Source organism: Carassius auratus, chromosome 12 (genome assembly GCF_003368295.1).
Source record: "Carassius auratus strain Wakin chromosome 12, ASM336829v1, whole genome shotgun sequence".
Classification (NCBI taxonomy): Eukaryota; Metazoa; Chordata; class Actinopteri; order Cypriniformes; family Cyprinidae; genus Carassius; species Carassius auratus.
In genome coordinates this window covers 947,684-960,539 of record NC_039254.1, presented here as the reverse complement: position 1 = coordinate 960,539, position 12,856 = coordinate 947,684, and the positions used below count along the sequence as shown (strand labels likewise).

The 12,856-nt window shown below is 32.7% G+C and overlaps 1 protein-coding gene across 2 annotated transcripts in view; it reads left to right on the top strand.

Annotated features, from left to right (window-relative positions):
- Positions 1-495: 495 nt before the first annotated feature.
- The window catches only part of LOC113111382 (zinc finger MIZ domain-containing protein 1-like), a 29,624-nt gene continuing 17,263 nt past the window's right edge, over positions 496-12,856 (top strand). Inside the window, exons 1-2 of one of the 2 annotated variants that reach the window (XM_026276023.1) lie at positions 502-612; positions 12,163-12,274. The gene's annotated coding sequence lies outside the window, so the exon portion shown is untranslated. Of the gene's footprint in view, positions 613-12,162; positions 12,275-12,856 lie in introns of both variants that reach the window. The other variant, XM_026276022.1, reaches the window with a different exon arrangement.

Genomic DNA, 12,856 nt, shown 5'->3' with positions numbered 1-12,856 from the left:
ATAAGTTTGTAATCTGAATCGGGTGCGTTAACTAAGCAAAACATGTAAAATATGTGCACGAGGCCTGGAATTGTAACTGTTGGGCTACATCATGAGTCATTAACCAGTGAGAAAAATGTAACAGTACTACAATTCCAGAAATATATAAATAAACATAAATACATTTAGACCCCTTAATGACTGTTATGGGGATGTGAAGAGACTTTTAACCAGTATAACAAAAAATGTTTCTGAAAACAATCACCTATTGCACCTTTAATATTATTTATTTAAATAATAAGATAAATTAATATTAATAATATATTACTGATGTACATAATTTATTGTAATATATCCATATTAGAATATGTAATAATATATATATATTTCTTATTACTTTCATTTATTTACATTATGCATATATATAGTTTTAAGTATTTTTTCGAGTGGTTTTCCGCCAGAATCCAGGATCGTTTGAATCCATGCCGTGTTTTCCCTCCGCCCGCAGCGTGTCTGTGGAAATAGAAAGAGCTGGATGTAATGTGACACTGGAGCTGAGAGATCATGAGAGAACACCGCACACTTCAGCAGCACCGCGGATAATAGGCGATCACCTCCGGCGGGATTTAACCGGTAAGAGCCTTTTCAGCTGCTTCGGGATGGTTCTGTTCGGGGTTCTGGTTCTGGTTGATGAAAGAGTTCATCATCTCTATCCTGCGGGATGATCGGGATCGCGATGCGCCGTGATTCGGATCATTAAGTGATGTTCGGATGATTCAGGCGATTCATTCTGCTCGGTTCTGTCGATTTTACACAAATCGTTGCTCTGAAGCGTATGGAAGCCCGTTCCCGCCACAGTTGAGAAAAATATGATACTGTAAGTCTTAATAATAATGAGAAACTTATTATCTCGTTATATTGAGAAACTATCTCGTAATATTGACTTAGTTTCTCATAATAACGAGAAACTTTCTCGATATATTGAGAAAATGTATCATAATAATGACTTAGTATCTTGTTATATTGAGAAAATGTATCGTAATAATGAGAAAATGTATCGTAATAATGACTTAGTAACTTGTTATATTGAGAAAATGTATCGTAATAATGAGAAAATGTATCGTAATAATGACTTAGTATCTTGTTATATTGAGAAAATGTATCGTAATAATGAGAAAATGTATCGTAATAATGACTTAGTATCTTGTTATATTGAGAAAATGTATCGTAATAATGAGAAAATGTATCGTAATAATGACTTAGTATCTTGTTATATTAAGAAAATTTATCGTAATAATGAGAAAATGTATCGTGATAATGAGACAATTTCTCGTAATATTGACTTAGTTTTTCGTGATAATGAGAAACCTTTTCATAATAATGACTTGATATCTTGTAATAATTAAACTTTTTTCGTAATAATGACTTGGTATCTTGTAATAATGAAACTTTTTTCGTAATAATGACTTGGTATCTTGTAATAATGAAACTTTTTTCGTAATAATGACTTGGTATCTTGTAATAATGAAACTTTTTTCGTAATAATGACTTGGTATCTTGTAATAATGAAACTTTTTTCGTAATAATGACTTGGTATCTTGTAATAATGAGAAACTTTTTTAGTAATAATGACTTAGTATCTTGTTATATTGAGAAACTTTCTCGTAATAATGAGAAAATGTATCATAATATTGACTTAGTTTCTCATAATAATAATAGTAAGGAAACTTTTCGTAATAATAAGAAACTTTCTCAAAATAATGACTTCATCCACAAAAAATAAAATAAATTAAATCTTAATCGACGCATGCACAACACAAGAGTGATGGCATGCTCGCGACATTTGTTTGTCATACCCATGCAGGAAAAACACAAACATTGCTTGTTCTGTGATCTAAAGTGTATAATATTATAATCTGTCATTAAATAACGATTTCAAATCAATTATCTGCATGTAGTCTTTTGTTAGTTTGTAACACTGTTACTTTTCCAGATAGTTACGGCTTCAAACATTCCAGACTAATATTTCAGTTAATAAATCCAGGCATTTTATAAAGAAATGAAAGCCATTGCACATATAAACTTAATTTATAGATGTTTATTTCGATGATTTATTCATTTTATTAGCTTTCCCTTTCGTGCATCACATGCCGTCACTCTTGTGTTATGCATACGTCGATTAAGATTAGTGTTTTGTGGATTTCGAGAAAGTTATGTATGACTTACCGAATCACATTTTTCTCAGTTGTGGCGGGAACGGGCTTCCAAATATTTAGCATTTATTCCATTCGTAAAATCCTGTGTGTTTTTCTGCATTAGTTAAATGTTTGCGGTTGCACTTTACGTTTATCCCATCCTGCTTTTATTTACACACATAAGTACTTCATGTGTTTATCTTGTGCTAACACTTCTTGTTGCATTCATCACTTCCATAATAGTTAGTTATACTAACACGTACTTACAGTGTAAAGTGTTTTAACTTGAAGCAAACTTTTAAAGTCATAAATGTGTTTTTGTGGTTATAACGTAAAGGCAGGTGTGTGCATGTTTATGTGGTTTCTGGGGAAACACATTTGTATCTTGACATTAGTATGACATAGATATTACAACATGAAGGTGATTTATTTATGAGGACACTTTGGTGTCCCTGTGATTCAAAATGCTTATGAATCATACAGAATGAGTTTATTTATTTATTTATCTGAAATTGCACAAAGTTTCCTTTGAGGGGTAGGTTAAGTGTAGGATTATAGAAAATACAGTTTGTACAGTTTAAAAAAGCTATTACGCCCATGCATAGTCCCCTTAAACCATAAAAACCAACATGTGTGTGTGTGTGTGTGTGTGTGTGTGTGTGTGTGTGTGAAGATGCTGCTGTTTCACGCCTGGACATCTGTGTAGAAACAGCTTTCCTCTAGTTGAGTCATTGACCATCTTTGACTGTGAGTGGACTTTAGTCACCAGAGATTGTACCGAGTTGCACAATGTTCTGTTGCAGTTTATGCATAATTAAAAACAAACTCAGCCGGCATTCTTGGTAAGTGTGCTTTAGCTCGGAGAAGCCATTACGAGCTCTGATCACATCTCTGGTGTGTTTGTGCACATGCTGTCCAGAAACAGGAAGACCAGACGTGAATCTGAGGAGGGATTTTACGGCCACGCTCTATCTGTCCTCCTTGACGGGCCCCAGAGGGTGTAGCGAGGGGGGCGTCTGTGCTATTCAGCTGTAGATGTGGACAAAAGACACATTGACACTGAGCAGTGTTGTAGCACGTGTGTTTGTTAACTCTACGTTCAGTCTTTACACACACTGCACTCTCAGAAAAAAAGGTACAAAAACTGCCACTGGAGCAGTACATTCTCAAAAAGGACATTTTTGTACATTACGGTTATGTATCTTTAAGACCCTTAAGGTACTTTACCTTTTGAATTAAAAGGCTGTGGGTCTTTATCAAGTCAAGGCTGGTGGAAATGTTCCTGGGATTGAATATGAAGGTAATCTGTTGTGTTTTAGCAGGTAAACATCCTCTTGTTGCTCTGTGTGTGTGGCTACAGTCGTCTTATTTTGGCTGTGTTTTGGGTGTGTAATCCTCTGCGATTAGATGCTCTTGAATCAGTCTACATCAAACACACACACACACACACACACACACACAGGTCAGATGGCTAGCGGAGACCCAACACTAAGATCTGTGGAAAGGTCACTGACCTCTGCCTTCATCCTAAACACATCCGTTTGCACAGAGCCGCACAAACACACCACCTCCGAAACAATATCCTGGTTAATTATATACAAATAATTTACTTTAGAGACACATGAATACACACACTGATCAAGCACCAAACGTGGCTAAAAATGAGCTTCATGGGAAGTACAACGTATTTATTATTTCTTTGGATGCTTTGTTTAGTTTGTCGACATTGGGAAATGTAATCATAAACATATTATACTTAAAAAAAGAAATTGTTAGTATTATAATAATGTTAGTTGTACAGATTAGACAAATATTACTATTGTACTGTAAACAAACAAATTAATATTCTAATATTTAATAATACTTATAATTATTAAATATTACTAATGTACTGTGAAGTAAATGGAATGGTTCATAATTTTCTTTATAAAGTAAATATAGTATTATTTTAATAAATTATATATAGAAATAAATATAATATGAAATATTGACATTAGTATTTTATTTTATTTCAAAGTACATTAATATTAATACATTATTATTATTATTATTAAAGTATTCTATTAATTAAATACACTAAAATGGAATTTCATAAAATGCATATTAAAATATAGAGTGTTATTGAATAAAAAAAAAAATGTAAATATATTTTTAATATTCTGTTTAATTTCATAGTACATTAATAATAATACTTGTTGCCATTATTATTCAAACTTACTCATGTATATATATATATATATATATATATATATATATATATATATATATATATATTTTTTTTTTTTTTGTTTATTTAGTAAAAAGTAAATATTTACATGTTTTTCTTAACACATTAGTAATAGTAATATGATGATTATTATTAAACATTACTATTGTACTACTATGAAATAATGGAATATTCCATAAAATATTATTTATAAAATGATTAAATACTTAAATACAGTAGTTAAATATTTACATAACAATTGTATTGTAGTACATGAGTTATATTACAAGAGTAATATATTTAACACATGTGGAGTGCTCCAGAAATGAGGCAGTGCTGTGTTATTAATGAGCTCATGGTTGGTTCAGTAGATTGGAGATGTGAATGTTGTTTTTGTCTGACAGACTGACGTGGGTCCAGATGTTTCAGTCAAACTCTCAGTGACGTAATGCTGTCGAGCTTCTGAAAACAAGAGTGATTTGATCAGAGCAGTCTGTGAGTCAGTACGAAACGCTCGCTAAACAAGCACTTATCAGTGCTCTGATGTTAGTGTGTGTGCGGTGTTATGAGACACTTACACACACCAGATCAGGATCTGAAGAAATCCCCCAGTCATGTCATTAGCCTTTATTTAAGTCAGTTTAGTTGCACCTGCCCTTTTCTTGAACTGACTGAAATCAACACTAGAGGCTTAGCGGCTGCTAGTTTGCTAGTATTTTATACTTAATTTAGTTTCCCTGTTTATTCTTAAAGGCATAGATCACCCAAAAATAAACTCGAATGAAAAAGAATTTTAATAATTTCTCCAATTGTCCAATTATTGGGCATTATTCTTCAAAAGGCAACTTATGTGTTCCTCAGAAGAAAGAAAACAGAGAAATAAATTTTGTGTGAACTGGAAATAATAGTATAAGCTTTCTGTAATAGTATTTTCTTGTCATTTATTTATTATATTATTATTTAAAATGAATATGTATGAATTCATTTTTATAAATTATTTAAAATATGCATTTTTATTTTAGTTATTATATATCTTTGAATCACTAATTTTTACAATCTATAATAAAAGTCATGCATTTCAGTTTACTTTACTTTGATGGTAATGGTAAAACAAAAATTCTAAACATACTGAAATAAATTTATAAAAAAGAAAAAAATGCATAATGTTTCAGAAACATTAAAAATCATAAAAAACATTCCCCTTATATGTAAGTTATTGAGGGGCAATAAATAAATAGTACTACAACAACGGGTATTGACTTCTTTTGTGTTACACATGTGAGATGTGCATGTAGAGCAGGTTTTCGGTGTAATATCTTGTGATTGGAGATGTTTCGAGGGCGATTGCTGGATGTTAGATGTGTGTGAGGCTCAGTACACGTCTGTGATCTCACATCACAAACCCTGAGCGTCTGAGACCCCTGACATGATGCCGTCTCGCCTGACTGCTTCTCCATCACAGTGACATGGAAGCGTTCCAGTGCACGGATCACAGCCATGACTTCCCTTCATCCCGAGAGATGATCCTCTGTGTGTGTTTGCAGAGAACAAACAGCCAGAAGTGTGTGTTTGTGTGAGGGTGGAGCTGTGTTCGTCAGGGATTGAGGTGCCGAAGCTCATAAAGAGAGAGAGTGAAGCGATGGGAGGAGAAGGAAACGAGAGGAGGATGAAAGTCAGACGCTTAAGAGATCAGGAGGCATCCTGTGATTGTTCACACTGATCTCTCTTATGATCCTTGATTTGTGATTAAAATCAGCTACGCAGCTGAAGCATTGTTATGATACTGATTCATAAAGCTGATAGTTCTGATCTTAATAGACTTTAGTGCTTTGGTCAGGGTTGGTTTTCTCTCTAGTGGAGCAGGAATCAGTCTGGATTTGGATCAGGGAATATGTGTGTCAGTATGGGTGACTAAAATAACTAATAGTTTACTAAACTAAAACCATGCCTGTCAAATACAGGTTAAAGCCTAGTTGCCTAGCAGCATTTTTTCAGTTTTGTTTAAAGGTTACATCGTAGAATAACTAAAATTAACATTTTATTAAAATAAAAATGATATAAATGTGCAAAAAAGTTACTAAAATGAAAACCGAAAACAAAAATAAAATCTAAATCAGATTTAGATTTTTATTACAGTACTTGAAATAAAATAAAAATGAACTGAAATCATATTCAATATTTAGCTTTTTTAGCTATTTGCCAAGCCAACTTATTTTATTTTGCAAGCTAAAGTACTAAAATAATTACTAACTAATTTAACTAAAACGTCGTTTGAAAAAATGTGTAAACATAGTAAAAAAAATTGATATGAAAAAAAAATACTAAAACTTAAAAAAAAAAAATTAATGAAAACAGAAAATAAATTGTGAAAAAAAATAAAAATAATAATAATAAAACATGTTTTTTCTGATTGGTTATAGCAGCACTGACTCCAAAATAAAGATGTGAGGAGAGAGAGAAGCATGGCTTCATTGATTAAGAATAATGTTTTTAAATACTGATGTTAGAATAATGCAACAGTGACTTTTTAATCATATTTTTTTCACAGTTGGCTTACTTCAATTAAAATTGTTTTTGAATATGGCTTTGAACTTTATCAATAATGTATCACTTCTGATAATGTAGATGAAAATATATATAATATAATATAATTGTCTGCAAAATGCATGCATATAACATTTAAGTGCAACATTTCCTTTTGTGTTCCTTATAAAATATCCATCAAGCAGGGTTGATTGAGTAAATGTCCGCCAAATCAGCATGTTCCTAATGATCTTTTATCTACACGTCTAAAAGCAAAAGTGAAGAAACCTGCATCATTTCCAGCACATGCACACAACAGAAGAGCATTCTGAGTGCATGCGCTGTGTGGATTTGCATGTGAACACAGGCCGATGTAAATCTACAAACAGTTGTTGAGCTCTGAGAGCGTGTGACGTGTTAACTCTGAGCTCTGAGACGTCACGCCGAGGCTCTTCTGCGCTTTCACGGTTAAACGGTTATCCGTTAACATTGTCCCGGCTCTGCGCTCGATGATAATGCCCTACAATCATTCACTAGCCTCTGCTAATGCCCTTGTGTAAGCATGCAGCTCAGTGAAGCTCTCAGAGTCGGTGTGTTTACACACACACACACACACACACACACACTCAGTCTCATTGTAATGGGATCTGATTGAAGACGTTACACGTTAATGATGTTGTTTCTTTGATAGCTTCTGAAGCTACTGGTTAGTACTGGCTTCAGAGTTTATTTGATTGAATTTGCAGTGTTTTTTATCTGTTGTCTCTGAATCTGAAAACTTGGGACAAGCTAAATATGTATTTTGACTGTGTTTTGCATCATGTATTTAGTTTTTTTCTTGGCAATGCATTATGGCTATGATATATTGCTCAGCTCTCTTTGACACAGACAGGACAGTAAGTAGATGACAGGCGTCTGGACGCTTTATTTGTACATTTGCGTTCGGCTCTAAACTGCCAGGAGCAGCACAGCAGGTCTGATCAGTAAAGAGCCTTCAGTTTGTTTAAAGCTGATGAAATGCAAATGTCTGTGAACCCGAGTGAACTATGGTTTAGAGTTTAGAGAGACTCCTTCACTATTTCCAATCAATTCTGCTGGAAAATGTAACATCCTTAAAGATACATTTACTTAAGAAGCCATTAAAACATAAAATATATATGAATATTATATAAGTGTGTACATTTTTATTTACATTTTTATATATAATTTAAAGTTAACTTTTAAATGAAATGCATAATTTAAGAAAATGTAAATTTAAAATAAAAATCATTTCATATTATTCAAAATAAAAATGTAAATATATAATTATATATGTGTTTTTAATGCAGTTTGTTTAACAATAATATATGTATATATTTACTATAAGCTAAAATGTGGATTTATATTTAAATGTAATTGTGTGTAATATTTATATAGAATTGTTTCCCTTAATTTGTGTCATGCGTAAACAGCCATTTTTGCCAGTGGAATAAAAAGGGGAAATAAATTATATTATTTGTGATATATTTGCTGAACACAATAATGACATTATGTCTTGTGCACTTTTGCTTCTCAAGTAAATGCGTCTTGTTTCAAAGTAATGTTTGTCAATGCGGCGATGGACTTAAATGTTAGTGATATTGTAGGTTTATTTACAATATTATGAAGCAGATCATTCCGGTCCTTGATTCTGATTGGTCGAGCCACGTTCAAAGCTGTTGAAAATAACTCAAAGTAACAAAGTAACATTCACCTTTGTTTACGTTTGTCTGTTGCTCGGCAACCACTTTGTTGCAACCACAACTGTTTCTGAGGAACTACAGGTGCTTATAAGTGATTATAATGTTATTAGTTTTATATTAAATAAAAATATTGAAATGTATAATATAGTATTATATATAATTTTGTTAAAAAAATTTATTACTTTCATGTTATGTGTGTATTCTAAAATGGTAATATAACATTATAAAAAAATTATAAACTGATTTTATTTTGTTTATAGTTTTCTTTTTAGCCTGACAGTTTAAGTGAAATATAAAGTTGGTATAGTTGGTTTTAGTGAATATTTGATTAGCATCTTAAAGTATTGAATCGTGAAAAATCATTTTAAGGCATTTTTTTTCTCTCCCTTGGTACTTATATATATATATATATATATATATATATATATATATATATATATATATATATATATATATATATATTTATTATTATTATTTTTTATTTTCAGTATATATTCAGTTTTCAGTATGTAAAGTAATATTAATGCATGTTTGTGACCAGCATTCTCTGTTGGTTTGTGTGAACCAGGCAGCTTTTGAGATCAGTTCATAAGTGTTTCAGCAGCTGTGTATGAATGGCGGTGTGTGTGTGTGTGTGTGTGTGTGTGAGGTGTTATTCTACTTAAAGAAATCAATTGCACTGCAGCTGGTACCTTCCTCTCTGTGTCTTTATGGCCTGGTTGCAGTTCTGACTCCATTGATTTTTTTCTCCTCCCTCTTCCGTGCTTCAGGCTCAGAGGAGCGTGTGATGAATGGCTGGAGGTGTCAGAGAGATCTGGAATTAGAGAGAGAGAAGGAGACTTTTCCTTCCCATTACACTCTAATGCATCACACACACACACACACAGCTCTCTTTAGGTCCATTGGGAGGGATAGATGTGGGAATGATAGTTAGAGGACGTGTCGTAAATTCATGGCTGTAAGCTGTGACATTCCTAGATACAGAACTCTTGCTGTAGGAAAACACTTGGCAGTTTTTTCTTTCAGGATGACGTTTGCTTCCAATGAAGTCACTTGTGCTTTCCCACTGAAAGTGATGTTAGAATGTTCTGTACTGTGGTTATAGCTGTGTGCATTTATGCTTATAAACATCAACACTTATCATTTGTGGATGATCTGTCGTTTTAACGGTGTGTGTGGGTCATGCTTAAGTGCTCTACTTAGAACTGCAGCTATATAGATGGATAATGTATATTTAATAGATTTATGTGCATAATAAATATATGTTTATTTACATGTATGTATAAATAAATATATTAAACATTTATTTATTTAGTGGAAATATTTAAATACATTTAAATAAATTATTTTTTTTATTTAAATATAGATATTAAAAGTAAAAAAAATATAATATATAATTACTGTATATATTAGTAATTATATTATATAAAATATATACAGATAAATAGATAAAAAATAAACTATTTATATATTTACATTTTTTATATTTATATGTGTGTGTGTTCATATACAAATATTTGCATCTTTATATATGTAAATATATTAAACATGAAAAATTTATATATTTATTTATATACGTTTATTAAGTTAACAGAAATCTTCAATATAATATTTATTTGCATACAAATGTATAAATATTGAATTTAAATTATATATATTTAAATATTAATACAAAAAGAATAATTATATATTCTAGATAAACAGATAAATAGAAATAAATTATTTATATATATATATATATATATATATATATATATATATATATATATGTAATATTTACATTTGTGTATAAAATCACGAATGTATACGTATTTAGATATCAAATATAAATATGCAAATTTACATATATGATTTTTAAAATATATATTGCATTTATTTACGTAATCATGTACAATCAAGAGTCATGTATCACCCTGAAAAGGTTTATTTTGTAATGACCATCTGACTGCACATGATCTGATTATTAATTGCTGGATGAGTAACTAAATAACTTCTTCTGATGGAAAAAGGAATAAATGATGTTTAGTTGTGCATGAGAAAACGCTCGCCTGAGGTGTGTTGTGGGTATAAGCGCACCTTTGTTTTAGCCGAATAGAAGTCAGAACATGTTTGTTCCAAATACTTCACGAAGGTGTAAACGTTATGCTGCGTAAACAGACTCATTTTAACTAATTCTGTAATTAGTGTAGAAACACCTCCTTCGGAAAAACAATGGAATGTAACAATGTAACAACTTTTGTATTTATTTTTGAAACAATGTAAAAGAAATGCGGAAAATGGATAAAAATCATATGCAACTGAGTCACGTGCATATATTGCAACACACAGCTGTGTGTTTGTGGACGCATGACTCGTGTGTGTGTGTGTGTGTGTGTGTGTGTGTCTGCAGCTGGTGGTGTATATTAGCTGGTATAATAGAGTGTGTGTAAACTCCGAACAGAGCTGTATTGTTGAGCGTGTGAACAGAGGCTATTGTGAGCAGCAGTGACGACTCTCTTTATCTCTGCATTATGAGCTCTTTAGATTAACGCCAACATCAAATCAGAACAAACTATTCCTGCTCAAACTCTATTATTTTGCTCAACTTTCTGTTTCCAGCGTCTTGTTTTGAAACGCCTCTCATATTGATACACATTTTTGCGTGGAGAACGTAAAGTGCTGACCTACATTTGTTGAATATCCTGTTTCTCTCTGAAATACAGAGGCTTTCTGCGGCTCTTAAAAATTATTATTCATTTACCTTTCCACAAAAACCAAGCAGAAGTTCTTAAATTCAGAAGGTACAGTAGAAGTTTTAGTTTTTTTTGCAATATGAGTGAAAAACTTTAAAGCGCTGCTAATTCCAGACATATAGAAACTATATTGGCAGATTTTTTTTTCCTTTCAATTTATCACTTGTGTTTTTCTTTTATGCCAAAAATCATTCGGATATTCAGTAAAGATTGTGTTCCATGAAGATATTTAGTAAATTTCCTACAGTACATATATAAAAACTACATTTTTGATTCATAATATGCATTGCTAATATTTAATCTGAACAACTTTAAAGATGATTTTCTCAATATTAAGATTTTTTTGTTCTCTCAGATTTATAATAGTTGTAACCTCTTAACAAACCACACATCACTGGAAAGTTGCATACATCTCAGTTTAAAAACGGACCCTTTAGACTGGTTTTGTGCTTCACAACTGACCTTCACAAAACCTGCAGAATCCCTTGAAATATGTAAGAAAACAGACGTAAAAAAACTGGTTCTATGACATCATCCCGTCCAACCGCAGGACAGAGAGAATAAAGTCTCTTTCCCTCTCTCTCTCTCTCTCTCTCTCTCTCTCTCTGTCTCTGTCTCTTCCCCTCTCTCTCTTCCCCTCTCTGTCTCTCTCTCTCTCACACACACACTCTCTCTCTCTCTCTGTCTCTTCCCCTCTCTCTCTGTCTCTCTCTCTCTCTCTCTCTCTCTCCCACACACACACTCTCTCTCTCTCTCTGTCTCTCTCTCCCTCTCTCTCTCTCTCTCTCTCTCTCTTCCTCTGACAGGAAAGGCCTCATTTCCTGAGGCTGATCTGAATCAGAGGCACAGAGGGAAACTACAGAACCAGTTTCAGTGAACAGAGAGAACAGGACGGGACGCCCGATGTGATGTGTCATAGTAAATAAATATACTAATGCTAATATGAATTTGTTACGTAATAAATGGTCCAGTGTGAATATGAATATGATAATTGTTTAGGCTGATGTTCAGAGTGTGTGTGTGTGTATCATATCAGGACACAACTCTGTATAATGTCATGGGTATGACACAGGTATTACAAGGAGAGGGTGACTTATGAGGACATAACCCAGGTCCCCATTTTTCAAAACACTTATAAATCATACAGAATGAGTTTTTTTGAGAAAGTAAAAATGCAGAAAGTTTCCTGTGAGGGTTAGGGTTAGGTGTAGGGTTGGTGTAGGGACATAGAATATACAGTTTGTACAGTATAAAAACCATTACACCTATGGGATGAACACACTTTACACAAAAACAAACGCATGTGTTTGTGAGTGTAATAGTGTGTGTGAGTGTGTGTGTGTGTGTGTGTGTGTGTGTGGCCTGTCTCAGCACATCGTCTGTAAGTTATGCAAGTGTTCCAGTCTGATAGATGCGAGTACACGAGAGATCCCGCATGTTTGCCAAACTCCTGCTGGTGCATTCTGGGATGCTTCAGTCTGGCTGTCTGCAGTTGCACAT